Genomic DNA, 6,306 nt, shown 5'->3' with positions numbered 1-6,306 from the left:
ATGACACACACAAACAACGCGTTGAAATTGCATTGCTCGGTCATAGTCTTCACGACTCTCAATCAATATCTTATTCTTGAACAACATGTCATTTTCGGTCTCCTTTAAATTCACAAGACACATCGGATCAATGATCTTTATCAGCTCGGTCTTTAATTGTTTTACCCAACACAATAACGGCCTCTCCAGTGAGGTTGTCGTAGTACCAGCGGTTGAAGGATAAATACATGTGTTGGCTCAATGTCTTCACCGGCACATGCTTCATGGTGTTTGGCAGCTTTACCTTAAGAACCAACTTTCTCTAACCTGTCCTTGGATCGATCTCATCAATATGCTTGCGGATTGGAATTTGTGGCTTAAAAAATTTAAAACCGTTGTTCACCTCGAACAACAAATGATGGTGAAACCAACTTGCTTGATGGTTCCCACCACGGTTAATAAACAGACGATACGCAAGAGTACGCACATCCCATCTTGGCAATGAGAGGACGTCAAGCATATTTTCATAGTACCGAACGCCCTTCTCCCATTTAATAATACATACTTTTAATTCAGAATCAAGAAGCCAAGAAATAATGTTACCTTGAACTTTAGACACGGCCTTGAAGGAGGTCATTTGATTTTCTTGAGCTCGGGCAACAGCTTCAACTTTCTGTTCTTGATCTACAAATCGGAATGCCTTAATAATCTTATGAGAATTCTTGTACCGATGAGCAAACCAACTCTGAATGTCAGCAACAGACGGATCGGGCTTTGAATCAAAACTTGTATCAACAACATTCTTGCCCTTGGAGGTCTTCTCCAGATGATCTTCTTTTGCTTTAACCATTTCCTTAGTAAATATTGGAGCACCCTGATCAACATTGGTGTGTTGAAATAGATCAGGGTATTCCTCAGCAGTCATGTCCTCGATCTCTACTTCCTTATCCTCATAAATAAATGCCGTATTCATCTCAACAGTCGGATCATTTAAGATCTCATCATTGTTCTCAACCTCCACGTCCTCCTCAGCCTCTAACACGGTTAACTCGCCATCATTCAAACCAAGCAAGATCGAAATCTGCTCTCGTGTTAGGGACCTTTTAATGAACTGTGCCGCAGTAATCTCATCTGCATTCACTATGCTTCTAACCACCCCGTTATCATCAACAAAGATGTCAGTATCAACCTTGATCATCTCAATGGGTGTTGCAGCTATAGTATCATGATAAGTGATGATCTGCTTTTCCGAATCACCAGCTGCACTCGTACCAGCACCAGAAGCCGAGCCGTGAGTTTGTTTAGGCTCACTTCCTCCAGTACCCGAAGCATCTGGATCTTCTTCATCATTCTTGAGCTTCTTTAGTTCATCATCTTTGCAAGTAAGCTGCAAGATAAGACTCAACAATCTCACGGAGGCCTTTGTCTCCTTCTGGCAGAAAGAGACATAACTTAACAGCTTTTTCTGATTCTCCATGAGACGTTCTTGATTCAGGCGAATAGCCGACATTTGATTTTCATATAGATGAAGTAAGCTCAAAAGCATATTCATCTCCTGATCCTAAGACATATCATGAAACGAAGGAGGAATAGGTTGAACTGGACCTTGAGGACAACTGAACCTCATAAATGTAATATCCGGTGGAGGCATTGTCATTTGGTGTTGGAGAAACCACCGATGTAGCAGTCGTAGGTCTTTGTATAGTTGATAAAATCGATTGAGGAATCATACCAAGCCTAGGATCCGATGAAATCGTAGTCGTCAATGTAGGCTCCGGGGTGCCAGTAGTAAGCGGAACCACAGGACGTTGAGGAATAGAAGGCCTTGGAGGTTGCACTCTAAATGAGATGCCAGCGCCGGCCGATACTCGACGCTTAGACGATCCTTCTTTCACCAACTCCTTCCCTTTCCTTTTCTGATGAGCAGTTGTAGCACCAGCTAAAGCACTTCAACCTAAGCAGGTTGTAAAATAGGAACATTACCAGCACCATCATTACCACCATCACCATCATCATCATCATCATCATCATCATCATCATCACCCTCATTCCCTCCTTCTACTTCCTCACGCTCGGAATCCGAATCATCTTGGATCCAATGATCATTGGGAGGACATTCATATTCTGGATTTGCCAGATGACCAACCAATCTTTTGAATCTAGGAGGAGGATCTTGACGGTACTGCTTCATTCTCCGCATAGTATCTGCATTAATGTGATCCAATATAAATTTATCCCCAACTTGTGTTGGATCGATCACCAAATCTCTGATTGCATTTTGAACAAACAGTTGGATGAAACAAGGATACATCAAGAACTTTACGCGTCGTTTCCCAAGAACACGATTTTCTTTGAGATGATCAAAGATCATTTCCGAGAAATTGTAAGGCTTATTCAACACTAACGCAACAAATGCTGATTGGAGCATGATACGACATTCGCCCAACCCTCCTTTTCGTCCACCAAGGCAGTGTATAAGAACATGAAGTAAATACTTGTATTGGGGACACAAGTATGCCTTGCTGTACATGGAGTCATCAAGGTTACCAGAATAAAATAAACGTCAAAATAACCCCATTATCAGATCTTTATGGTACTCGCTCGGGTCATCAATAGTGTCATCGAACCTCAACACCCTTCGAACGGTCTCAACAGAAACAACAAAAGGTCTATCATTAACCTCAGCAGCAATGTGGTTCTCTATTTCCACATATCGAGCAGTATTCCAGAATTGTTGAACAATGCTGAACCGAACATCAGGATTCGCGGTGACAGCGTAGTGAATACGAGAACGACGTATGAATGCTAACATAGCTCCAAAGACATCCTCATCAGGAAAATTCGTATAGATAAAAGCACAGACATTATCCATTGAACTGTATAATCAAAACTGAGAATTAGTGATGATAAATAATAATTAAACTCATAAAAATTAATATATAATTAAAATTTCAAAATAACCAATTTATAAAACTATTAATTTATAATAATTAAAATTTCATTCGTTAAAAAAATATGATTCGTTATAACGAATTGCAATTCATTATAACAAAACAGCTACTTCGCTATCAAGTAAATGGTTAACGAATTAGGACTAAGAATTATTATTAAAAGTTAACGAGTTAAAGTCAAATTCGTTATAAATAACGAATGCAAATCTAATTCATTATGATTATTAAGTCGTTATCCTGATTCGTGTGAATTGCGTAACGAATTAGACACGAATAAGTTCCAATTCGTTAAGCATAACGAATGGCCAATTTAGCTTAATGTTTGACTCAATTGGTCAAGGTTAAAATTACCAAAAACCTAAATGTTTTGGATAAAAATCTGCTAAGGATAATGTATCAAAATTCGTTTAGTGAGGATTAGTGCTATGGTGATGAAAACAAGTATGTATCGATTGCAAACTCAAACACACAGATTTGATACGGGGAAAAGCCCTTGATCTGGTTCGGATCGCCGGCACAAAAACCCCGGGTGATGACAATTGTCTATCACCACTTTATTCATATAAAAAATGAGGATACAAGGTTTGGAGAATATGATCAGTGTTACAATGAAAGCAATGTGTGTGTGTGTATGCTGCTGAATTCATAGTGAGCAGAGTGTCTTGCTGTGTATTGGGTGTTCTTTCCTAGCTGATCATAGACTCTATTTATACATAAAAGATAATAACTCAAAGTAGTTATGAATAATAAAGACTATTAAATAATAATCCCAAATAATCGTAACAGCCACTTTGACCACGTGTTCTATCACTCAGGCTGCGAAATAGGGGGTAGACCAGGTCTTGGAGCCGTTATACATGGTAAATATCAGCCTTCAAATAAGAAACAATAGTTAACAACACCAAATACCGAGGATCCATGATCCTGACATAGCTCTGGACCTCTTCAGAAGGATAATTGATCTAGACACGTCAATATCTTCTTGACTGCAAGTTAGTGGATAGACTGAGTCTTCTAACCGTTATACTTGCTAAATATAAGACTACACATGAGAACAACCATTAATTAGTAATAAGTACTGAGGATCCTTGATCCTGATACGATCCGAAATACATGCTAAGGATAACTGATCCATACATATGTTAGGATAACGTATCCACATGGTCAAATTTCTGTGCACTAACAATTGCCCCGAAAATGGTGGTTGTGATAAGATCACAGCTGTCATTTTGCCTTTGAATTCAAACTTCATGCAAAAATATATGAGATTTGACAAGCTGGATATAATCGTCACATATCAATGGAGTTTCCATAAGAACTTCCCTTCTGGCTGTATATCCTTCTTCCTGCAAATCATGAACAACTAGTAACACCTATTTAACCCGGGTGCATGGTCCTTATTTTGAATGGTGAAGTACGGGTTAAAATTGTAAGTAAGTATAATAAATGACATCTTTTGACTATTTGCTTGTTACTTGTTATTTTGAAAGTTTGTTTGATACAGCTTTAGCTTTATTGAAAGTTTTAAGAAATAATCTTGAGTAAAAAGTTTTAGGATAGAATATCCTTGCAAAAATAATTTAAAAATCTCAAATCCTTAAGTAAAAGGGTCTACAAAGATCTTAGCCCAATAAATGTAAATTGACAAGTAGAAATTATACCATAAGGTCTAATTAGACCTAGGTTACCATAAGTAATGATCCTTTCGTGATCCTTGTAGAAGTAAGTTATGGATTTTGGAACCATATGACTTTGTCTTCGTGATGAACTTAGTACATTTGTTGCAAACAACTTATAATATTGATCGGGATTAGACCCAACAAGCTGAGGACAAGCTCATAAAATAAACTGGGGACAAGCACGTGAACTGGGGACTAGCCCAAAACTGGGGACAAGCCCAAAACTGGTGTTAAACTGAGGACAAGCCCATATACTGGGGACAAGCCCAAACTGGGGACTCGCCCAAACCAGGATTTAGCCCAAACGTGAGATAATGTGAAAACATTATAAACCTTAGCTAACATGAAAATGTTAGAAACCTTTGTCTTAAGATAACGTGAAATCGTTATAAACCGGTGGTATGGTACGTCTACCGGAAATCGTAGGATCCTTCATATAGCCGAAGACAACGAAATTGTCAGCCACTAAGCGGGTACTGGTCCCGCTACCCAAGACTATATGTTGGATAGCGTGCGCTCCAAGCGAGAGTGTAGAAAATCTAATTTATAAGAAAGGTGAAAACCTTTAAACCTTGGAGGGTATGACCATCGGGGTTCATAACCAATCGTGGGCTAGGCTAATGAAAATAGGGATGTACCTTAAGCGTGAGGGAGAGGTGGCTAACCTCTTAGACATTGAACCTCTTATTGAAACCTGCATTGTTACTTAAAAATTTGGAAAGACACCCGTTAAAAATATATTATTCTTAAATTAATAAGAATCTTAAAAGGATAAGTGATCAGATAGATGTTACCGATTTTAGGATCCTAGATCATTTAGGATACTCAATCCTCTTAGAATACTTGATCCTGATCAGAAAAAGTACTTCTTGAGGTGGATAGCATTCCATGCTCTTGGTAACCTGTTGCCTTCCATAGTGAGCAAATGATATGCCCCCTTTCCTGCCTCTGACTCAATATGATAGGGAACTTCCCATGTGGGTGCTAACTTATCATCAACCGGATTGGTTGTATTTTGGAAGGCTTTCCTCAAAACTAAATCACCTTCTTGAAATTTTCTGATCCTTATATTTTTGTTGTATGCCCCAGCTACCCTTTGTTGATAAGCTGCCATTCTGATCTTGGCCAGGTCTCTAAGTTCTTCAAAAGTATCCAAGTCTTCAAGAAGGATTTCACTATTGGCCTCAGGATCACGGATGCTTGTTCTGGCAGTAGGAATCACCATTTCTGTAGGGATAACTGCTTCTGATCCAAACACCAGTGAGAAGGGTGTTGTTCTATCAGCCCAAAGAACATAAGGTAGCTCTTCGGCTCACTTGCCTTTCTTGGATCCAAGCTTCTTTTTCAGGTTGTTGATGATGATCTTGTTGCTTGACTCTGCTTGGCCATTAGCTTGAGGATGCACTGGAGTAGATGTAATCATCTTGATGCCCCAACTGTTACAATAGTTAGTAGTTCTTTTCCCGATAAACTGGGAACTATTGTCACAAATAATTTCAGATGGGATACCAAATCTAGTTATAATGTTTCTTTTAATAAAGTATATAACTTCCCTTTCTCGGACTTGACGAATGCTTCAGCTTTAATCCATTTGGAGAAGTAGTCTTTCATAGCAAGTATAAAGACCTTTCCACCTGGTGCCTTTGGTAGCTTGCCTACAATATCCATTCCCTGTTTCATGAAAGGCCATGAAGAGG

The sequence above is a fragment of the Bidens hawaiensis genome, unplaced genomic scaffold (genome assembly GCF_021521415.1).
Source record: "Bidens hawaiensis isolate Kalapana, Puna unplaced genomic scaffold, B.hawaiensis_p1.1 tig00011409_1, whole genome shotgun sequence".
NCBI classification, from domain to species: Eukaryota; Viridiplantae; Streptophyta; class Magnoliopsida; order Asterales; family Asteraceae; genus Bidens; species Bidens hawaiensis.
This window is presented reverse-complemented; position numbering follows the sequence as displayed.